General features: G+C 38.3%; 1 protein-coding gene across 1 annotated transcript in view; it reads right to left on the minus strand.

The window, feature by feature from the left end:
- Positions 1-25,189, minus strand: part of SEC24A (SEC24 homolog A, COPII coat complex component) — a 2,581,543-nt gene that overhangs the window by 1,438,385 nt on the left and 1,117,969 nt on the right. The window lies entirely within an intron of this gene.

Here is a 25,189-nt window from a genome sequence, read left to right on the forward strand (position 1 = left end):
CCTTTACAGAATAAAGCCACTCAACCAACTCTTCCAAACAGGCTATCACTAGGACCCACCTATCTACCTTATTCTATGCTTCCCCTATATTCACCAATCTCAAAAAATCAGACTTAAGCAAACTAGAATCATGTTACCACAAGATAGCTAGATTTGCTGCAAACCTGCCCCCATAGAACCCATCATTGTCTTGCTCTGAAACAACTCAAATGGCTTGAACTCCCCAACCTAGTAACCTTAAATCAACTAGCCCATTCAATATTTCATGTACCTGACAAATGTCCATCCCTACAGAACATAGTTCAAATTCACGTCAACAGCAGGACTCTATGATCCTCTGAAAAATTACTACTCAAAATGAATAAATCCAACAATAGCTTTGGAGAGTCATTGTTTTCTATGCATCTAAATCATGGAACTCCGGCCCCCAGAACATAGTAAACACAGGAAACCCAGCACGTCAAAAAACTACTGAAATCCCACCTAAATGACAATTGGTTATGCTCCTGCTCCTCGCCAAGCTGAACCTATGTCACCCCACCTCTCTCTCCTCACCTTCTCTTTCCCCACTCTCCACTTTCACTATATCTCTCTTGTTTTCTGAACCTATGGGAATACAAGGACATTACGTACAACAAAATTAAGAAAAACAGTGTGCAGTACCAATCAGGCATTTCTGTATTACAATTCCACTGTATGCTAAACCTGTCACTGTAACACTAAAAATTGCTACGGTCTCAAATTATTTTTTCCTTAAGTGCATTCTCAAAATATGTATTACTACATATTCCTGTGAGCTTTTTATGTGTTTACTATGTGATTTTATTTTCTCTGTTTCATTAATGTTTAAAATACTTATTGACTATTACTTACTGTTTATTTACTTATTGTTATGTTGTTATATGTGGAACTTTTCTCTTCGGGCCTCCGCTGAAAATGGGCAACTTACCCAGTCGCACTTCCCCACTAAAGAAATGTTAAATAAAAAATAAATACTTTGGTGTGGAAAAAAGTTGTTAAACCTACTTTAGAACTACCTTTTCTGTGGGAATAGTTGTGCTGTTTTTACTTTTGGAGGCTGGATAAGTGTTTAAAGTGATTTTACTGTGTTGTTTGGTAGGAAATGTGACTTTTTTGTTACTTTCTTGTTTTATAAACTACTACTGCCAGGCTTCTCTGAGAATCAGGCATCTTTTGCAGTTTTCCCAGGGAACAACTTCCTTCTTCCAGCCACAAAAAAGAAAATTATTAAACAGCCTTTGCCACAACAGTAGGCTACTAAAATACATCAGCCTCAGATGATTGATTTGTCTGTGGCCATTTCTTATTCTTCAGACCATTCATCTTTTTCCTTTGTTCTCTCTGGTGTAGTCCCTACAGCCACCATAGACCAGGGGGTTAGGCATGCCCTCAGTGGCTATGTAAATGTGGGACTGATTCTTGATAAATTCCAGTAAGAAATAACTTAGACATGATTTGTCTCCTGCCTCAGTTACACTGGACTGGAGTGATTTATTAGGCGTAGTTCAGGGTTTAGTTCATGTTCTTGACCCTTTCTAGTTCAGCTGTTTCTGGCAAAAGAAAATGGGGATTCTTAATTTTCTGTAGACGTTCAAGATTTTGAGCCACACAATGTATGTGAAGTATAATGTTTGTTAATGTTAATTTAATACAATGTGATTACTTTTGTTTAAATGTAAATTTGCCTATGTCACAAGAGATAATTCATTAAAGGTGTTTAAAAAAAGATTTTGAGCCACAAATATCAACTCAAATAAGAAAAGACTACAAAAATAAAAGCTTTAACTTGCTATTCAGGTGAAGTGATAATTTCAACCTCTCATTTTTATAGTATGAAGAAAAGGCTGACTGAGTATAAAACTTCAAGAAAAAGCTGTTTAAAATTGCAGAGTTAGAAGACCGAGCCCACAGAGAAAATCTGAGATTTTCTGCTTTACCACAGAAACTGGATGGAACAGACTGCATTAATTTTATGAAAACACAAATCAGCAAATGGACTAGTTTTTCCACAGCAGGATTTGTTAATTGAAAGGGCACATTTTGTGTATCCAAACCTGGCTATAAGAAAGCAACCAATTCCTGTATTAGTAAAGATGCAATCGTATCAGCAGAAAGAGTTGGTCTTAAGAAAACTGGCAGAAGGGAAAAGTATTAAAAAATAGTACACAATGGAGTGTTTGTGGAAAAAACTGTTTACCAGGCAGAAGAGAAGCAAATTTATTCCAGCACTCAGAGAAAGTCAAGAGGCAGGTGTGAAATTCAAACTGCTGTATTCAGCTGTTTCAGAACATTTTTTCATGGAAGATCAAATACATTTTTGATGGAGAATAGGCTAGAGAGATAATACAGTTATTCCACTAAAAAGTGAGCCATCGATTAGGAGACTCTGTTTCTCATTCTTATGACAGTAAAGCTCAGAAACAGACTTTGCCAGTAAAAGCATTTCCAGTGCTCCAAAGGAAGATGCTTGAAAGACAGAAAAAAATGCAGAAGTAGATTAGAAGAATTATAAGTACCTTAGGCTTGAACCAGAGTCTGGTGTTGGTAGACAGAGATGAACAAGAAGAAAAACAGCACTGAAATCAATGGGTAAATTGAAGATTATAAAGCCTCAGTCACATTTGGGAAATATGGCTTTGCAAGAAAAAGCAGCTGAAAAAGACTGGACTTTTCTTGACTTTGTAAAATCTATGCATGGACTGTAAATCATATACCCTATTTTATGCCATAAATGTTTAGAAGGACACTAAAAGTGGGGGAAAAGTAACTAAGTAAACACTTTTTGTTTTTACTAGTACTGATATAAAACATTTCATGATATAAACTACATGTTATATATAGTAAAGCAGCTTGTTGTAGATAAATGATATCCAATCCATCAGCCATCTGGCTAGTGTTATCTTTGCAACTGATTTGCCCAATTTAGAATCTGCAAAGGAAACAAATAATGGATCTGTCTTCCTAATTTCTTTTGTTCTATGCAAGTAAAAACATAATTGTCTGTGGACATCCAATAAATGCAGCATATAATCACCCTCGTTAGTAAACGTAGGAAAGAAAACTGACATGTTAATGGACTGGTTAATATTGGTTTCTGTAACCACCTTAGAAAGGAAAGAAGGGCTGATACACAATGATACTCTATCCTTATGAAAAATCAAGTAGGGAGGTTTACAGGACAATGTTTTAAGTTCTGAAATTCTTCTAGTGGAAGTAATGGCCACTAGAAAAAATAGTTTTCCAGGTCAGAAATTTAAGCTCACATTTTGCTGTTGCTTCAGAATGGGAATGAATTAAGGCCTGCAGTACCAGATTTAAATCCCATGGTGGAGTTAGATCTTTATAGGGAGGTCTCAGCAGGAGAGTGCCTCTCAAAAAGCCTTACAAACCTTAGATGAAGCCAAGGAAGAATTGTCAAACCCAATATAAAAGTTGGAAATTGCTGCAACTGAACTCTAATTGTTGAGAAGCTAGCTCCCTCATTAAAAATTGTTGCCAAAAACTCAAGAACACTGTATGGAAGCTGAGAAGGGTTAATTTGTTTCTGATGTGCCTAAAAAACAAACCTTCCCCATTTACTTCAGTAAATTTTCTTATAGAAGCCTTATGGGGAAGTAAAAGTAAATGATGGACAGGGGAAGAGAATATCGACTGTCTGGCTATTAACAGAATTGGGGAAACCGTGCTGTTATCTTCAGGTTTGAGATATGCAGATGAAACATGCCTGTCGGGTGAGACAGGAGGTCTGAAATTGGATCTAGAATCCAAGGTGGGTAAAGGAGATGAGGTCAGAGGAAGGGGAACCAAATCTGTCGAGGTCAGTAAGGTGCAATGAAGATGACTTTTCTCTTCAGCAGGCAGCTTTCTGCAGAAATTTGGAATTAGGGGAGTTGATGGGTATTATAAGCAGAGAGGAGACCAGGGGCCAATTGTGAAGTAGAGCATCCCTACTGATTACCCCAGTGGGGGAGTGATGACCGTGCACTGGCCCAGCAATAAAGGAGCCTCAATCCTCACCACTAACACCAGTGAGGGGTGTCCATATAGGGAAGGGATAATAAATACACACACAGTAAAGCATATTTTCCCTTAAGAGCACACGGAGATCACTGTCAGTCTGGGGCTGGTTTCTTCCTTTCTCCAGGCCCCCAATAAGACTCCCCACTGGCACAGCTATAGGGTCCAGATCTCAGCCTAGTGGGCAAGCTAAAACCTCCAGCACCCTCTCTGTCCAACCAGTGCTTCGTGTCCCTGCCCAAGTAGCTGAGACACACACACTTTGAGATAAGAGTTATATACAACCACACAGACACTCCTGGGAAAGGCTGGCACAGGTTCTCCAGCTGTGCCCCTTTTACCCAGACTATATGGTAGAACCACCTGTCACCACCCACTAATATTTATCAGCTACTAAACGGCCCTTATGAAAGGGTGTCTAATTCTACGGTGCAATATTATTATCCAAATGGTAAGTGCAACTAAACAGTTAAGGCTTATTTGGAGCGACTTGATAGGTACAGTAAGACTGAGCTGTCTGCCTGAAAAGGGTTAGTGTTACTGCCGTGACACCAAGCTGAAAATATTTTCCATTTTGCCTGGTACGACTATCTTGTATTGGGCTTCCTTGCTTCCCTTATAGTGGAAAACATGTCCTTGGGATAGGATGAAGTCTTGTGTTTCTAAACCCAACCCTCCAGGCAATTAACTTGACGGTGGCTAGTGGGAGGTGGAAGACAGATCTCTTGACTGGGCTGTGATCATCTACCTCCTGTGGTACAGTGTGAAATCTCCATCACCGAGTGTCAGGAGGGAGAACCAGTGTTGTTTTGGCCAGAATGGGTTCACTAGGATAATGCTGTGTCTGTCCTCCCAGATTTTTGTCAGTACCCTGTGGATCTGAAATGCATACAGGAACCATGTTGTCTATGTGAAGGAGAATGCATCTATTTTCCAAGCTCCTGGTTGTTGTGTTATGGACTTAGGAAAGAAAACTGGCAGGTTAATGGACTGGTTAATATTGGTTTCTGTAAACACCTTAGGAAGGAAAGAAGGACTGATACACAATGATACGTTATCCTTATGAAAAATCAAGTAGGGAGGTTTACAGGATGATGCTTTAAGTTCTGAAATTCTTCTAGTGGAAGTAATGGACACTAGAAAAATAGATTTCCAGGTCCAGAACTTCTGTAGTTGCTTGTTGTGCTGTGAGGTGAACAAGTCTATTGAGGGGATCCTCCACAGTAAGGTATGCACCAGTAAGACCTCTCTCTCCAGCTTCCAATCGCTGGGACCTAGAGAGTCCCTACTTACAGAACCTAGCAGGGTACTGTTCCAGTTCAGAATGTAAGAGGCTATGCGAGTATTTCTTGAGACGGCCTCCAAATTTTCCTGGGAAGGCTCCACAGAGGGCAAAGTTCTCCACTGTTTGTTAATGTACCACATCACTGTGGTGTCGTCTGTCCAGATTTGCAGGGTCCCTGGGCTTATGTTTTGCTAAAAAGCTTTTATAGCCAGGTAGACTGACAGTAACATCTTCTAATTTATATGCAACTTCCTCTGCTGCCTTGCACTTTCAGGGAACCTAAGTGAGGGGGGTCATCTAAGTGTGGGTAATTTTGAGGTGGTATGCGGTCAGAGGAAGACGATTCTTCTTCATCCTCAGAGCTACAGGAGCCTTTCTGTTCCTGAAAAGCTACTTCCCTGCTCCTCTAAGACAGGGAGGCCTCAGAGATGAAAGAATGACAGGACTCTATACATTTCATGAAGACCATAAACACAAGTGCTATTTCAAGGATGCCATGGGCTTTAATCTAAGAAGAAGTGATTGGAGGTGGTGGTGAAGTAAAAAAGTGATTTGCTTTGGTATGGGTTTCTGTTTTAAAGGGATAACAAGAAGATGTGGCCAACTTTGGATGTAGCTTCAGTAGTCAGGGAAGACAGGGAGCCTTCTTCAAGACCCATGGCCTGCAGAGTTATCACACATGATCGAAATGAGAGTCATGTTAGCATTCATAGGTAGAGAGGAAACTATGGCGGCTTCCAAGTCATCATGCCAAAGGGTTCAGGACTAGGAGTCACTGAAAAAGGGAGCTGCAAAGGTTCCTCACCTAGGTCATCAGTCGACTTAAGACTTACAGGTGTAGCTTTTTTGGTAATGTCAAGGGTCCTTAGCCTTTTTGGAATGATGGTAGCCAATGCCAGATTCTGCAGAGGCCCTATGGTAGCAATGGACTGTGCTGTCACCAAGGAAGCTGAAGTGGAGGGTTCCATATAGGTTCATAGGTAGGTACTAGGCTACTGGCCCTAAGGCCTATATAAGCCTAGCCAAAAAGGTACTCTGGTTTTCGCCATCCAAGAAAATTATTTTCATGTGCCACTGTCAAGCAGAGCCACAGAAGTGATCCCCGGGGTGAATTTCCTATTTCCCATCCAATTATCAAGATTTTTCTTGAAGAGTGCTAATGAGGAGCTTTGTTTGATATAGATAGGTAGTTTGTTCCACAGTATGGGGAGTCTCTGGGACAGGAATCTATCCCTCCAGCATGTTCTGTTTATTGTGGTGACCAGGTTTAGGTCCCTAGAGCGTGTAGCTCAGAGGGATTGGGATTTCTTTAAGTGGAGCATGTCGAACAGCTCTGGGTTTGACATAGCTTTGTATGTTAGGCAGTGATCGCCTCTGAGTAGGTGATATGTGACAGAGTAAAGCTGGAGTTTTTTGGGACGGTCTGCATAGGGCATCTGTTTGAGGCCAGTAATCATCTTTGTGAGGTATTTCTGTGGCCTTTCCAGTTGTTGTAGATGTCTTGTGAAATACATGTATAGAGTCCTGTCATTCTTTCATCTCTGAGGCCGCCCTGTCTTAGAGGAGCAGGGAAGTAGCTTTTCAGGAACAGAAAGGGGCATTGTACTCCATAATGGGTCTAATGAGTGATGAGTAGAGGGGAACAATGACCTCTTTTTTCCTGGATGAGAACCTTTCGTGATGAGGTGTGCCATGTAGAAGGATTTCCTGACTACTGTGGCGATGTGATTATCAAAGGAGAGACTACTGTCCACCTGTGTCTCAAGGTCTCTTCTCACACTTTTGGTGTTAAGTAGACTACTGCCTATGTGGTAGTTCATAGGTACAGAGTTTTTACCAAAGGGGATGGCAACGCACTTTTTGGCATTGAGCTTGAGGCCATAGCTTTGACACCAGGCATCTGTCTCAGTGAGGCCTTTTTGTAGGATGTCCACATCGTTAGGAGTTTTGATTATGGCTCCTAGTTTGCAGTCGTCTGAGAACTTTGTTAGCCAAAGACCTTCTGTGTTAGCCTGTACTTCAGAGAAGTAGACACCAAACTAGAGAGGACCCAGGGCTGAACCCTGTGGTACTCCACTTGTCACTGGTCTGAAGTCGGATTTGGAGTCTGCTACTTACACAGTGTGGGTTCTGTCAGTGAGACAGTTGGCAACCCATTTTGTGACATAGGGATTTATACCTAGTTTACTGAGTTTATCTATAATTCCAGAGTGGGGGATGGTGTCGAAAGCCTTGGTGAGCTCTAGATAGGCTGTGTGAACCACCTTACCCTCGTCTACAGCTTTGGTGACTGCTTCAAAGAAGTCTATCAGGTTTAGGAGACATGATCAGCCTTTTACAAACCCGAACTGGGTAGGGTCCAGAGTTTGAAGATTACCAATGTCTTTGTTTATAAGTTCCATGATGATATGTTCCATGGCCTTGCAGACCAGGATTGTCAGGCTAATGGGGTGGTAATCCCTGGGGTCCGTGGTGGCTCCCCCTTTGTGGAGTGGGATAACTGTTGCCTTTTTTGGAGGATAGAGTCTTGGTTCTTGCCGGACTGCAGCCCTCCCACCTAGGAAAAACAGAAAAAATATCTGAAAAACAAAAAATTAATTTGAACTCAGACTGCCTTTATCGGCAGTCTGGATATGGATTAAGAGGTACCCATCAATCATTGCTGTGAGATACCAGAAATCTGTGTGGTGACAACCGCACAGAATAGAGGAGCTCCGGACTGCTTCAGCCGCAGTCAGAGCCAATGAGGAGGACTGAGTTGCTCTCGCGGGGCGGGACTGTCAGTGTGCGACTGCGCGGGCTTCAGGACAAAGGCGGCAGGTAGGTGTTTGGATTGTGGGCTTGCTGCATAGGTGTTTGTTCGGTTGCTGGAGTTTGTGGGCTTGCTGGATTACCAGGTAGGTGTTCGGTCGACTGCACGGGCTTCGGGACAAAGGCAGCAGGTAGGTGTTTGGATTGTGGGCTTGCTGGATAGGTGTTTGTTCGGTCGCTGGAGTACCGGGTAGGATGTTTTGGGCATCTGTGTGTTTGTTCGGTCGCTGGAGTACCGGGTAGGGTGTTTTGGGCCGCTGTGTGTTTGTTCGGTCGCTGGAGTACCGGGTAGGGGGTGTGTGCGCGTGCATGTATGTTCGTCCCATACATATCAAATGTCCTGCAAAAATGCTGGAAGTTTACTTAAAATAATAGGAGGGCACCACAAATTTCCTAGTCGCTCCTTGAAATTATGATTAGCTCACGTTGTTTCACTCATTAGTTTTGCCTTCAGCCTGCAGCATCACCAGCTAAGTGGCTTGGTTGCATCATTACAGGCATGATTGTATACATACAAAGCAAGTCATGAATCACCTAGCCACTCACAATGGAACAAGAGCAAGTCTATAGCCTGCCTTAAAAAGGAATACAGGTAGCAAGGAAATGTGCAGCTACAACTCACAATCTACAGATTCTCAGACATGACAGATAACAGTTGTTTGACTAAACGGTATTGCATCTACTGCTTCCCTTCACTTCTTCATCTTGAGTGCTTGTTTAAATTATGAGTGCTGCAGTACTATCACAAGTATCAGGGATTTAGGGAATTAGCTAGACTACCCAGATGAACCAATAAAATAAAAGAAGTAGAAGAAAGCATAACTGGTAGAAGAAAGAACCAAAGAGAGAAAGTTACACTGGTACCACGAGCAGGATTCAGCAGTGTTCAATTTAATTCAGTTTAGCACTTTCACCTAGGTGAGGGACTTCTTCATATCAGAGTACAACTTCTAAACACACACATATTAATACTATAATTATTCATGTTGCATTCATGGTAATTGAAATTTAAAAGCACCAGATTCAAAATAATTTAAGATACTACACAGTGAAATGTTAAGTTTCTCATTGTCATAAAGCTGAGCTTAAAAATGTCAGTCAGTTACAAAAATATATTGTAGATTTGCAGCTCTCATTTTTAAGATGCTGCTAGACAGAAAGGATAATGTATTAAATGAGCAGAATATTAAGTTTATATCCATAATTAAGACCTTTAACATTTTAGCCTAATTTATAGACATGCAAAACAGCTTTTTATAAAAGAATCATTAGATCAGCAGTTATTTTTTTATTTATCTTTTTTAAGCAGACTTACTTTATGATTGTTAGTTATCTTGTAACTTCATAATATACAAGATTTGTTAACTGGGTATTGCTAGCGATATGCTTGCTGAGTTATGGAAATCTGCAATCTGATTACAGTTTGCTTAGAAAAGAGAAACAGATAACTGGACACAGGGCAGGGAATAACAAATCCGAGTAAGCTATTTTAATGCAGTACGTACAAGGACCTTTTAAGCTGAAGTTTCCCTTTGTTATTTTTACTGTACATAATCTTTGACTCTGTAGCACAGTACAAGACAGCCCTGATTCCAGCCCTGGTAAATGATGGATGATAATTTGTCCAAGAGCTTAAGGAACAGACTAGAAAGATGAGAGTGAGTGACCGATGTCAACTCAACCATCCCAGGGGAGGGTGATTGCTTATATATCTGTTACCTCGCCGAAGCTGCCTGATGTAGCAGCTGGAATAGAAGAGAACAGTACAGATTTTTGACTGCCAGAGTTCATAACCTTTGCAACCAACGAGGATAACGACTGTCCAGAAGTGAGATCTTTTTCTTCACTGCAACTTTATCATCGGTAGCATGGGGAATGAAAAAGTTATCAGTTGGAGGAGGAATGGAAAATATATAGAAAAAAATTATCGCAAATTAAACTGATTTTACACACAAAGTCTGTAACTCATTGAGATCAATTTCTTAAAGTTTTATGACCAAAAAATATACATATTACCAATATTTGTGTAGGATACCTCATAGCAGTATGCTTTAACAGGCAACATTACCTAAAAAGTATGTAGATTGCAGTAGGATTCTTGGTTGTCTATATTCCATGCATTTGCTGGCTGCCCTCCTTCAGTTCACAAGGTACTTTAAGGTAATATGCAATGTATTGAAAAATAACAACTGCTGTTCTGATTGATTGTTGCTGAGGACTGATTCACTCCAGTCTGTTTCTACAACTGTCAGCTTAAGAGCTCATCATATAGTTTTAATAGGCTTGTCTTTTTTTAAAGTTCCTGAATTCATAGATGCTTATTGTGGTGGGTTTAAATGCATTAATGTTGTTAGTCTGGCCATGGGTAGAATGTTTAAGTGCTCTATGTGCTGGCCTTGCTTGCTTGAGTGCAGAGGATGAGTGTTGCTTTGTGGACCACTTTCCAGGTTGTGGCACAGAAGCTTGCTAGCATTACATACTATTATTTGTGTGAAATGGCCTGCTGGTCTAGTTGCCACGATGCACACAGGTTTGGTGCTTAACACTGGCATCAGTGTGGGAGGCTTGCCACAGTAACACCTTGAAAGTGAAGTTGTTCAGTTGTTCTGCACTAAGCTGTTGTAGAACAGCACTGTAGCCAAAAGGCAGTCTTGTCACGTGGCCAAAGCGATAATATACTGCAGTGCCAGCTCACGGCCTATATGGGGGGGCAGTAATGTTATAGCAGTATAATTCTGTACTCTGACATAATTTATACCTTATACAATGAAGCGGAGGGGGGGCAATATGGCTAAAATGCACCCCTGAGGTTCAGTCAGAGCATATTTGGCTATATTAAGGAAGTGAACTGTGTGTGTTTGGCTATATTAATTAAGGAAGTGAACTGTGTGTGTGTAATGCCCCAGTTACTATATGCTGGTGGCTAGAGAACAAATGGTGTTGGGCAGAGATACTCAGGCTTGAACCCTGTACCTTGTATGCAGGTGTTAAGGACCTGAATTCCCTACCCACCACCATTTGTAAAAAAATTGCATATTTTTGCCTCATATTTTATCTGATCTGTTCCTCATAATATCTGTGGTTTCTAAATGTTGCAATGCTTGATATTTGATGGTGCAGTGGTAGTATTGTTGCTTTACGGCTGCAGGTTCTCGGGTTTGATTCTTGGCTGGGGTGTCTTCTGTGTGGAGTCTGCATCTTCTCCCTGTATTTGTGTGGGTTTGCTTTTGTGTCCCCCCATGTTATAAAGACATGTCTGCATTATTTCTTCCTGGGCCTCTACTGAAAATTGTTTTTTTGTTCCAAGTCAGATTGTCCTGATTAACAAATGTTAAATAAAATTGACAGGCATTTGAATTTCAGACTTCATATTCTTCAGAAAATACATAGTAACACTACCTTTTATTCTAGCAATTTTCTAAGTTTATAAGATGAATATTTGAAATTTGTCCTTATTTTTGGGACTGTATTACCCCATTATTGGCTTTGTCCAGGTTTTTTGTGCTAAGGTTGACAACTATGGCAAGAACTGAATTCACTGAATGTGTGAGGGCTGTATTCCCTCATTACTGGGTTTGTCCATGTGTTTTGTGCTAAGAGGTTGACAGCTATGGTGAGAACTGAATTCATTAAATGATAGCCATTTAAGTTTCAGTCTTCCTCTCTTTCACAAAGCAGCTGATATGGCATAGTGGTATGTTGCTCTGACTGTTTTGCACAGGGACCTTGGCAGTAAAATGTATGGTGGTAACACAGCATTTTTCTTTCACAAAGCACGTGATTTGGCATAGTGGTATGTTGCTCTGACTCTTTTGCACAGGGACCTTGGCAGTAAAGTGTATGGTGGTAACACAGCATTTTCTACAACTTTCCAAGATTATACAAGCAATGTTTAATGTGTCCCTGGTTTTTGGCCTTTTGAGCCCCCCCCCCAATAAATTTGGCTTTTTCCAGATTTCTTGTGCTGCGAAGTTGAGATGCAGTTCAGTATTGAGTAGATTTTACAAGGAGCTGAGAGCTGCAGGGGAAGAGAAGTTTAGTGCTGCTTATGGAAAGTCAGCTTGCAATGTTAATAGCACAACAGGTTGCGTACTTGCTTTTGATGCAAACGGTTGTTGGTTCTACTCCCACAAGGGATGAATGCTGCTGTACTGAAAAAGTTAAGATACTAACTATGAGCCTGTTATCTGTCTGCCATCCATTTCCTATCGCAATATTACTAGCTTATCATTTTTAATGTAATATAAGCAATTTATTCCTCAGGGGCATCAGACACTTTATTTTTCGATGAAACCATGAAATATAAAGGTTTTTGCTAGCAGCAACCTCTTCATTAGTTACAGATTTATTTAATGTGGAATTATTTAGATGACTTTTTTACCTCAGAGATTGTGCATATTTACTGATAATGGTGGACTGTAGAATTGTGCATATTTACTGATAATGGTGGACTGTAGAAGTTTGAGTAGACATTTTTATGATGGAAATGTTCTGAATTGGGCAGTTTTGTCATTACTGGTGCATGCATTTTGTTTCATTGTTTACTGGAAAAATGTTCAAAACAATAGGAAGGTGTATCAAAGAGCACATGTATGTTTCACATGCAAGTGGCCTATGATTTTGAAAACAGCCCAGAATTAATCTTTATCTGCCACTGGTAAAATGTATTTTCTTTGAATGTGGGTTTCAATGCTGTTTCAATGAATGTGAGTTTCAAGGGCAGAGAAGTTTTAATGCTAAGTTTGTTTAACAGATGTCTTAGTGTTTGTGCTGTAAAATGCAAAATAAAACTTTCAAATGAAGTCCAAATCATCATAGAAGTATATCAGAATGCACATTAGTGTTTATGGTAAATGGAGTGAAATAGCCAAGTAATGGATCATTGGAATGACTGCAGGAGGAGGCTTCATTCGACCATAATTTTGTGAGAGGGAAGGGCGGCAAACTTAGACAGCCCCAACTGAACTATACCTCCCAACTGTCCAGATTTTCAAAGAATAAATAGATTTTTGCTTCTTTTTTTGGTTTGTTCCTCATAAAATTTGTGGCAAATCATTTAGGAATTAAGTCACTAAATAATGACACACTGAGTTTCAGACTTCATAACCAATGCATGCTAAAGTAAGACTTGTTCTATCAACTAGTACTGTTTATATGTTCCCCCAATATACTTGGCCTTGTCCAGATTTATTGCATTAACAGGTTGAGAGGTACATGCAAATTGCTTTATAGAATTAGGCATAGCCAAACCTCTCAACTGTCCCTGATTTTGGCTCAAAATGTTGCTCTTCCTCTAATAATCCCTCCGCAAAATAGCAATTTTGGAAGAAAACATGGAGGGTTTACAATTAAGAAATAACTGTAATCATAGTTATTACTTTTATTTCAGAAATGCATGTAGATTCTTTTATTTTGTCAGCTGCTCAAGTTAGCAGTACTAATATTAAAGTGTCCCTTCTTTGACAGGTTCCCAGCTGTATTGTGTGGCTATTTTATATTTTTACATCACATTTTTGGTCCATTTTTCATAAAATTGTGTTTTTTTTTGGCAAATTAGTGACAAATCATTAAAGACTGAAGTTAGAAAATAATGACAGACATTTGAGTTTCAGATTTCATACCATTCAGAAAATTCATACTAATGCAAGACCTATTCTTATTATCTTTCTAAGTTTATAAGAGCAATATTTTTAAAAATTGTCCTTGTTTTTGGGCCTTGGTCCCACTTCTTTTGTCCCACTTCTTTGTATGGCTTTGTCCAGACTTCTTGCTCTGAGGTTGAGAGGTATGACAAATGTGTCAGGGTCATCACAGTCAGCCAGAGACATTTCAAATTGTGACATACTTGTTGCACCCCACTCCCCCATGTAGTGACTCTGGATGTCAAGGCAAGGAGTAGTTATGCAGTGTAAATGTGCAGGGTATCCCCCCATCCAAGTCGTGTAAATGTGAAGGGTATCCCCCCATCCAAGGTAGACCCAAGTACTAGAGTGGCTTTTTCATCTGGCCTTGATTTTTGCAGAATGGTCTGGTTTCTGTCATATTTTTTGTACTGTTGATGTATGCTTATTACTCAAAGCGCCTGTTGCTCTGTGTTTAAGTAGCAATACTTTAATGACCATCAGGTAAGCTTGGCTGAGATTGTAAGATGCAAGTAAGCTTTAATAAGCATACTGTTAAAGAAGTGCCAACATTGAAAGCCTTTCTGTTGTTGCCATGTAGAGAATACTTAACTAGATAATGTATAAGCCTTGGGTATTGAAATGCATATGACAGTATTTGTAATAAAGGACAGGATTACATTATTTTAAGAAGCTCGTTACACTTGGAGACTTCCAGTCATCTCTGCAGGCTTTACCCGTAAACTAAACAGAATGCCAATTGTGTGGTCCATAACCTGTACAGTAATCCTTTTAAGCAATGTATCTTGAGCTTATTTCTTGTTTGCTTTTCATTTTTTACTTTGATCATGTTTTCCCCATGAAAAAAGTAGATAGTTGTCAGGCAGCAGGTCTTTTTTTGGATAAGGAAAATTTTTTACAAGTGGGGGCATCAGAGATTTCTACTTTCAGCATGTTACTTGGTACTTTAATAAAGCTGAAATATAAATTATAATTAGAACTGCAGTGCAAGAAGAGGTTTTGAATAGAGTGCTGCTTATTTTTCTTATACTTGATTTTGACTGGCATTCCATTAATGTATTTAAAAAGTAATTTATTTTTTCATGCCTCACAACCTTTTTGTTTCCATCTAGATATTAAGTAAGCTGTCATGCAGCCAATGCATTGAAATATTTTTATTCTTCTATACTTCATTTTGTCTTGATTGGACTCTCATAATGACTGTTTGGCACCCACGGCAGTGTATTTAGTTAGTTTTTTTGTGGTTGTGAGCATAGCTCCTCCCCCTTTCTAGTTGGCTGCACCCCTTCCCACTGACCCCACCCATTCAGCTGTCTCCTGCAGCCCCCCTTTGATTTGAAGTCACCAGCCGCCACTGCCTATGACTGGAGTATTGGGTACGTTGTTATGCCTTATGGGCTGTGGTTGAGTGGCACACTGAGTTTGTAGGCTGTGTCATTTCGGTTGTGTTGGGGGTGGAGCTTGCTTGTGTTTCTGCTTTGGAGGGCTCTGTTGCTTGGGCAGGGTTTTATTGATAGACTCCGTGAATGTAGCTGTGTGTTTTGTGTTTCTATGTTTGTGTTTTGGTGGTGCAGGTTTTGAGGCCAATACCTTGACCCTACAATTTGAGAGTTTTTGCACAAAATCTTGTACAGACAGGACAGTTAGAGATGTTGTGCTGAGGCCCCAAGCAGGACATACAAACAAGGAAAATCTTTTTGTGGAATTTGCTTCCAACACTTCAAGCAATTGTTGACTTTTTTGGAGCATTAAATTAGTAAAGAAGTTTCCCCAACAGGGTACTTATCTGACTGGAAGGAGAAGGTTCTCTGGAAAAAACAAGCTGACTGATGGACTGCGAGTATACTACGTACACATGAAGCACATCTGACATCATGGTAAGAAAGAACTGAAAATGGCACATGACACCCTTCTCTGACATTCATATGTCGGTCTTCAGATGTCAGTCAGCTAGGAATGGTGTAAAGACTCTGAAAATCAGGCGGTCGCTGTCTTCAGCATGGCAGGAAGATCCAAGAATCAGTACTGCAATATTGATTACAAAGAACATCACTCTGTATTATAACTGACAAGCTAAACAAACAGAGAAAAACAAAAATGCTCATGACTGACTTCCAAGATGGCTGCACACTGACTTGATTTGAGCTCTCCTAGTGTGAAAACAGAAACCAAAAAAAGGGCCAGTTAAACTGTCATTCTTGGTAAAATTCAGTCACTGGCTAGTAATTACACTGCTTAAATGCCAGCAAAGAAATTTGGAGAAACTGAGAGAAAATCAATGAGAAAAGAAAACTCTGACTGGGAAGAATCCTGCAGTTGTTCAGCAAAAAGCAACTAAATTGTTAGCTTTGGTACAACAGATAGGTACAAATTATTTAGAGATTAAAAATAAAACAAGTACACTCAGATGTGTTTAAAATCAATGAAACACTAAATGAATACATCAAATGAAATAAAAAATGCTGGAAAATAGAAGCTTTAACTAGCTATTCAGATGAACTAATAAAAATGCAAAATCAGAGGTTGAAATCAAGAAAAGGCTGGCTGTTCATGAGGCTTTTCAAGAAGAGCGGTTCATAAACAGTAGAGTTAGAAGATATGGCTCAAATGAACAGACTATATTAATTTTATTAATGTACAAATAAGCAAATGGTTTAGAGTTCCACAGCAGGATTTGTTAACTGAGAGGGCACATCATGTGTATGCTCCAAACCTGGCCATGACACGAGAGCAGCCAAAACCTATATTAGTAAAGATGCTATCATGCCAACAGAAAGAATTGCTCTGAGAAAATCGGTGCAGAAAGGAAAAGCATTAAAAATTGGAGACAAGAGAATGTTTGTGGAAAATGAATATTCATTGTACACCAGGCAGAAGAGAAGAACATTTTTTTCTGAGCAGTCAGGGAATGTTGAGAAGTAGGTGCGTGATTTAAGATGCTGCTGCCAGCTGTTTTCAGAAGATTTTTCCAGGAGGATCAGACACATTTTTTGATGTAGAACAGGCTAATTTGAAAATAAAGTTTATCTGAGTCAGTCAGCAATCAGAAGAGGACTCTGCTTCTCATTCTTTTGACAAAAAAGCCCAGAGAGATTTTACCAGTGAAACCCTTTACCTTGTTCAAGAAAGAAAATGTTTAAGAGACAGAAAAAAAGCATGGGTGCTGACTAGAAGAATCAGGAGTACTTTGGACTTGAAATGGTGTTTGCAAAATGCAGACAATCGGGAAGACCACCAGCAACACAACAATTTGTGAATAAACGGGGAAATATAAATCATGAATCCTTATGAAAATTAGGATAGACACATGAAATATAGCTTTGGAAGAAAAAGTAACTGATCAAGAATTGAATTTTATTGAATTAGTTAAACATACGGGTGAACTGTAAAACATACATTCAGCTTTATATCACAAATGTTTACAAGGACACTGAAGAGAAAGAAACAGTTTTTGTTCTTAATGTTTGTATAAAAATATCATCAAGTAAACTGCTTTAGTACAGTATACAGTCAGAGGTATTTTAGATGTGAGGTGGGAGAATTTATCAAGTGATAGATATACATGTTAAAGATACTAAAGAAAGCAAATGCTTTTTCTTAGCTTTACATTGTAAGAAGATAAGAAAAGCTGATATAAGGTTAAGAAAACGTTGTGATTGCGAGAAGCTGCGGTGTGGAGTAGAAGTGTTATGATCATATTATATGTGGATTAAGACAATAATATCCCTTGTTTGTACAGAGGTGGATGTCTATATTAATGTCCTTGGCTTAAGCTATAGACACAATTCTTAAGTAAGCAAGCTGGAGAAATATGACGTAATGATGAAAGACATGGAAAATGTCTTGTAACCACAAAGTTATTAGACTGTTTTTTTCCATTAGTAAATGGTCTTAGTGGGAGACAAAAAGTCTGCAGGTGCAGGCAGGTATCCAGGGAAAGTGTGCATAATGTGTTCCAAGTTAAATTTACAAAGATTCCTTCATATATCTTCAAAACTTAACATTTTGTTTTTCATCGCTGACTGGCTTTTATGAGGAGACTGGCTGTTAGCTGCACAAAATTAATCTTGAGAAATCTGAGCACTCTTTGCTTAGAGAAATGTAACACTTAAAGATACAGCAGCAAGCAGTTTGAGAAAAAAGTCTGAAATTACGGGTAGAGAATAAGCAGCAATTGTATTTGTAGCAGTCTCCCCTGCATCCTTAATACTTTACATTGCACAATTTAGTTTATTTAAAGACAGCAAGTGGAATTTTTCATACGGCTAAAAGTCAATGTCTACCGAAAACAAGCAAGCTGTTTTTTTACATCAGAGAGGGGAATACAGACCAATCAGGATAAGCTGAAACACAGGCTGTAGCATGTGCTTTAGCATGGATAACCTTAATTTTAGAGTATATAATTCCTGAAGGTGCAGCCTTTGATTTGGGGGCAACTGCTCCTATATGAAGGGGTAAATGTCAATTGTTTAAACAGTATACAGGTGTGTGTGTTTTGCTCTAATTTAAAATGGAATGAGGATTATGAAAATGTATTTAAATTTTTAAGTGTTTTTACTGAAGCAAAAGACTTAAAATGTGACATTTACAATGGAAATGAAAAGAAGCAACTGCACAAAACTGTAATTTTAAACAGATGAGTAATATCTTTCTGTCATGATGACTACTATGCCCTTATTACCATGGAAAGGAAAATTACTTTAGCAGCTACTGACAAAAAGGAAAAAGTACTGAATTTTATTAAGGAATGCAGGGTGCAACACTGCTGTAGACACAGACATAAATTAGCATGTCAATTTGACAAAGAAAGGATTTCAGGATGTATATTCGGATGAATAACAAGGAAAATAGCAAATGGGGGTAATTTATTTATTTATTTATTTTACATTTGTTGACCGGGCTAGTCCAGCTGGATATATGTCCATTTTCAGTGGAGGCCCGGGGAGAAAAGCTCCACAAATAACAACAACATAAAAGGTCAAGACAAAGACAATAACAGTATAATTTGGTACATAAGTTTTAACAATTATAGTACAAGCCTAAGATTATATATTTTATATTTCAGTAGGAAAAAGGAAAAATTTATCTAAGAATAGATGAATAAGACTAATACATTTGTATTAGAAATGGTGTAGTACAAATCTTTATAACATATTACAAAATTAGATACACCTAGTAATTTATGATAAGAGATACTGAGGTCTCACAAAACCTAAGAAAGAAAAAACACTAGAGATCAATAGATAGAGTATAGAAGAACAGCAAACAAGGATGGATTTCTAGTGTTATTTAACACATAGGTTGTGATACTATATGAAGGTGTTTGATCATTCCACTGTATATACTTATTTACATGAGAAAAAATCCTAAGGAAGGTTAAGCTCACTAAAAATTAGTGAGACAACACAAGATCATGATAGGCTAGGAATTGTGGGAGTCTAGTTAATAGTTAGGTACTTAGTCTGGGTTAACACAGGGCATAGCCAGTGTGATTTGAGGTAGGGTTTAAGCTTGCTTTTAAATAAGCTGACAGAGGATATTGAGGTTAGCTGGCTTGGGAGGATGTTCCAGGCTTTACCTACTGTATTGGAGAACAAGGTGTCACCAGCTAAGTTGTTGGATTTTGACATTTGTACAAGTAGGTTATTAGCTGAGCGTAAGGTCTTGAGGTTATTATAGGGGATGACTAGGGATGTAAGTATGGGTGTATTTTGAGGTAAATACAGGATCTTATGGGCTACTATTAATTGATTGAAAAGTATTAAATTTGGCAGCTCTAACCATCCTAACTGATTCAGATTGATACAGTGAAGAGTTCTATAGGAGGACCCAGCTGCAAATCTGGCAATATTGTTGTAGGAGGATGTAAGTTTACTCAGATTACTTCTACATATTTTGGTATAGATAGGGGAGGCATAGAGCAAGGTAGAGATGAGGTGGGTACGAGCAATAGTAACCCTGGCTGGAGGTGTAAGAAAGGGTTTTATTCTATAGAGGGAACCTAGTTTCTTGTTTACTATTTTTATGGTGTTATTAATGTGAGGTTCAAAGGACAAGTTGTTATCTATTAGTACCCAGAGTAGTTTGGTGGTTGGTTCCGGAGATATTATAGTTCCATCATTTGAAGTAATAGTAAAGTTAAGTGGGGAGGTTCTGCGGGTGGGGTAAATAGTAGCATTTTTTTTTTTGGGGTTAAGGATAAGGCGTCTTTGTAGGAGCCAGTTTTCAACTGTACTAAAGGTCATTTGGGTTAGTGACTGAAGTTCTGATCGAGAAGCAGCGCATATGAGTGTGGAGTCGTCAGCGTATTGGATACAGTCAGCTTGAGGAATTACAGAATGAAGGTCATTTGTAAAGATGGAGAAGAGTAATGGGCCTAATATAGATCCTTGCGGGACTCCTAGAGTGACTGGGACGTGGGAAGATAAAGTATTTTCCCATAGTACAGCCTGTTGCCTGTTATGTAGGTATGATTGGAACCACTGTATAGTATGGTTGTCCAATGACAGGTTTTTGAGTGTGTCTATAAGGAGGTGGTGATTCACCATGTCAAATGCTTTGGACAGATCAATAAAAACAGCTGAGGATAGAGTATCAATATTACGATTGCTGTTAATATGGTTAGTGAAGGATAAGAGAGCAGAGGTGGTGCTATGAAATGGTCTAAAGCCATGTTGACAGGGTGCTAATAAATTGTGATCGAGTAGGTAGGTTAACAGTTGTATGTGTATACATTTCTCCATTATTTTGCCAAAGGAGATAGAATAGCTATGGGCCTATAATTGGACAACTCTTTGGAGTTACCGCCTTATGCAGGGGAATTATGTGAGAGACTTTCCAGATTAGGGGAATAGATCCTTCAGAAATAGTTCTGTTAATGAAGATGGATATGGGGTAGGCTATGACTTTAGCAGCTTTTGCAGGTATTCTGCAGGTAATTTATCAGCAGAGAGAGTAGTGGGTTTAAGTTTCTGTATGAGGTTACAGATAAGTGAAGTGGGCACTGGCTGAAAATGAAATTGATGAGAATTATTGGTAAAGGTTGTGGCAGAGCCTGGGATGCTAGGGGATAGCTGGTTGGCTAGGGATTGTATGGTTTCAGTGAAAAAAGTATTAAATGAGTCTGCTATTTGGATGGGATTGTTTTGATCAGAGCCAGAGGGAGAGGGAGTACTTGAGCATCCAGGGTGTAGGAGGTTATTGATACCTCGCCAGAATTTTTGGGGATTATTTTGGTTGGTTTGTTGTAGTTGGTAGTAGTAGTTTCTTTTATCGGCTAATAGTAATAATACTGACAATGGAGAATTATTATTATATTTCATCAAAAACTATTACAGAGCTTAAGAAAAAATTCTGAGAAAAAAATCAGCTTTTAGCAAGAAATATTTATGGGTGGGGACTGCAGCTTCATTTGCAACAGTGAGAATGTATCAGGGGAGCTAAAAAGGAAAATATAAAAACTGCACATTTCTGAAGAAATGCATTCAAATATTTGTTTAGAAAGAAGTGGATTCAGCAGTAGGAACTCTGGTAGAGATTACATATTACTCCCTAGGATACAATAACTGGGCTAGTCTGGATAGAAATCATATTTCACAGGACCATGTGCAATTATTTAAAAGTTTTGACACACATCCACTAACTATTTCAGATCATGCACCAATAAAAATTATGATAAAAATATAAGGCAATGAAGTAAAAATGAAACAAGGGGACTTTCTTACCTACCTGTTAAAAAGAAAGGAATTTCAGGCATGGGTGGTAGAAATTATTCAACAGTTTCTATGGAAGATATAAATTCCTTCGCAAGGGATGGCAAGTGGGAAAGATAAAAATGAAAATGGAGTTTACAATTAGAAATAAAACAGAAAGATATGGGAAAGATGTAAAAGGAATTATTTAGAAGGACTGACAAAGATTACAGTATTGCAGAACCTCACATAAGAGCAGCAATTGCAGAATGCTAAAAGGAAAATAAGGGAGTATTTGAATAATACGCAGGTGTTTAGAAAAATTGCTGTTATTTTTTTGATAACTTCAGAGCACAACAGATTTTAGCAAAATGACTTAGACATCAATAAGTAGAAAGGGCTGCTGCCAAACTTAGAGAGCTAGTAACAAGAAAAATAACCAGAGATAATACAAAGGTATTAGACATAGTTTGGAAATTTTATGAAAATCTGTATAAAGCAACAGATATGGAAACCAAAAAAGGTACAAATAGAAATATTTATTGAAGACTTAGTTGTGCCAAGGTTAGAGAAAGATGAGGTTAAACAATAGCTAAATATGAGATAATAATGGTGATGCATAATCAGCAGGTACATCTTCAGGAACAGATAGCATTCCTGTGGAATTTTGGAAGAACGTGATAAAAGATCTGGAAAATTCTGTTAAGCAGCATTTTAAAAGGAGGGAAAGCACCATCATCTCGGAAGAAAGCTGTGGTGGTGGTATTACCCAAAGAGGGTAAAGACTCTTCAGAGCCACCATCATATAGACCCAATTCAATTTTAAACGAAGATTATAAACTGTTTACATCTATACTAGCAAAGAGATGGCATAAGTGTTGCCCAAATTAAATGATATGGATCAATTTGGTTTTGTGGAGGGGAGGCAAACATTTGACAATGTTAATGGAACAATGATAATCCAAAGTGAAACACAATGTAAGAAAATACTGCTATTGTTGTTGGGTCTTGACACATTCAGTAGAGTCAGCTGGGATTTTATGAGTGAGGTAATTTGCATTCTCTGACAGAATAACAGGGTTAAGTGGAGAACATCTGAAGGGGTAGCGGCAAGAATTAAGATGGCAGGATTCCTCTCTGACAAGCTGTGTTTGAACAAAGGAGCCAGGAAGGAGTGTAGTTGTTCTATTTTTTTTATTTGCTCTATATTTAGACCCATTAGAAGAAAATAAGGGGCTCACATATTCAATGATATAACTAGTATGATATTCAAGAAAAGCTTGCTTTATTTGCATATGATATTCTGTATTTGATAAATCCAGGAAAGGACATTTTGATGTTGTGGAATATCCTGAGACATTTTCAAGTCTTTTCAGGATTTAAAATTAATGAACATAAAATAAATTGGTCAACTATGTACCCACACATGAATTGGTTCAGAAATATCTACATGTATGGGGATACTAAGAGATGAAAGCATTTAGGTATATGGATTAAAAAGGATTCAGCTATGGCAGCTAAAGATAAACATGGGAATGGACTAAAATATGATATAAAAACTGAGAAAAATGGAAGATTTTTATTACAGATATGGATAGTAAGATACAAGCAGTGAAAATGTTTTCAGTCACTTTAGTTTTATATAATGGCAGGGATATTTATTATTAACCAGAGGAGATGATCCAGACAATAATTAATAAAGAGATGAAAGAATCTGAGAGGTGAAAAGGGCTAGAGTTAAACGGAGATAGGCTGATCTCCAACCACAAAGCAAATTGAATTTTAGGGGAATTGAACTTTAGGGGTACACAAGTAAGGCTGATATACATAACACAAGCAGAAGGTTATAAATCAAAGCAGAAGGGAATGATTATGAAGCACACAAGGACTTTGAGAAATTAAGAGACAGCAGCTTTGGAATGAAGACCCTTAAGGAATACAATAACCATACAGAATATAAAATGTAAAGAACAAAACCCAAAGATTCTTCAGAGATATAAAAAAGAAACATGGAGATGGGAAAGAAAGAGATCTGGTATGGCGTAATATTAACCTCAAAGGAGAAAGCCAAATTAATAAAAAAGCATCTCCAAAGATAACTGAAGAGAAATATGGGCAAAGTTGTCTGGATATGGAAAATTCAAAATGTAAAAAACAAGAAAACAAACGGGAATGTGGAAAAGATGATTAGTAAGGTAGAAGTTAAATAAATAGAAAATTAAGTTATGGATTATCTGCAAAGTGAAGGATTTCATGTGGAGAAAATTCTCACGGAATAAAGGATCTTTTACTCTTAAATAAAGCCATAATAGAAAACTGTAAAATGTGAAAGAATTCAAGTACGGTATGAATAGATTACAAAAAAGCATTTGACATCCCACATATACAGACAAGGAAATGCTTACAGATGCACAAGATGCACTCTATATTGATCAAGCACACTACAATGACAATGAAACAGTGGCATACCACTTTGTAGATAGCACATCAAAAAGAAAACATTATTATCACAGGGATAAAAAATTCAGAGCCATTTTGTCTTGCCTTTAACCCATTACTTAACAGATTAAGTTATGGTTACAATTTGGCTCCTATAAACCAACCTTATTTAAAGACTTCTCTTTTTTGTGGATGATTTACAACTGTACAGTTCATCATATGAGCAGTAGGAGGTACGGGATCCTCAAAACTGATTGCATGTATAGATTTGCAGTTGTGGGATTGCATACATCTGCTAAACTCACCAGATCCAAGCACAGTGAAAGTTTTAAAACACAAGAAGTCTAAAATTACATGTTTGCTTAGTTTAGAAGCAGCATTTCAATATCAAGCAGGAATTGAAATCAAACCAGAAGTGGACAAAAATCAGACAGCAACTGAATATGCAGAAAACACAAGAAAGGATAAAAGGAAAAAGATCAGTTGAGAATGAAAGAAAATTGCAAAAGTTTTAAATATAATGGCAAGTACAGCGATCTCCTGGAACAACTTCATGTTGACCAAGATTTGACACAGGAATGGTTAAGAAAATGTGAACTGAAACCAAAAGATGAAAGGCAAATAATGGCAGCTCAGGATGACGGACTACATACATGTTGGTTTACACTGTCCATTTAAAAGATGATAGGTAGACAGACAGATGCAGGTTCTGTAAAAAAAAAAAAGAACTGGAAACAGTTGCTTGGTGTGATATACTCATTGCAGAGGGCCTGTAAACTGAAAAGCACAATAATATGACAAGACTGTTGCATTGGGGATTATGCAAACACTACAATACAAAAGTAGGTGAGAAGCACTGGAAACATTAACCACAAAATATTACAGAAAATTATATAGTTTGTATCACTTACCAGTAGTTCAAAAAATAGATGCAAGAACAACAGATATAATAGTCCATGAAAAAAACACAAAAGTAGCACTGATCACTGAAATTGCAACACCCAGTGATTAAGAGTCTTGTGTGCAGACAGACATAAATCATAATCCAGGATTTGCAGGCAGAAATGAGCAATGTCAAAGAAAGATACCCAGACAGTTTCAACAGTAGATGGAGCAAGAGGCTTAATAAAAAAGAATTTAGAATCATACTTAGATTTGCTACCTATAGATGTATCCCTGTATGAATTACAAGAGGAGGCAATTCTAGGCACACTGAAAAACAATACTAATTTCATGAACTCTAAATCATAACACAACATAGGAATGGGGTCCATTTCCATCAT

Source organism: Protopterus annectens, chromosome 4.part0 (assembly GCF_019279795.1).
Source record: "Protopterus annectens isolate FY-2018-M chromosome 4.part0, PAN1.0, whole genome shotgun sequence".
In the NCBI taxonomy this organism is placed as follows: Eukaryota; Metazoa; Chordata; order Ceratodontiformes; family Protopteridae; genus Protopterus; species Protopterus annectens.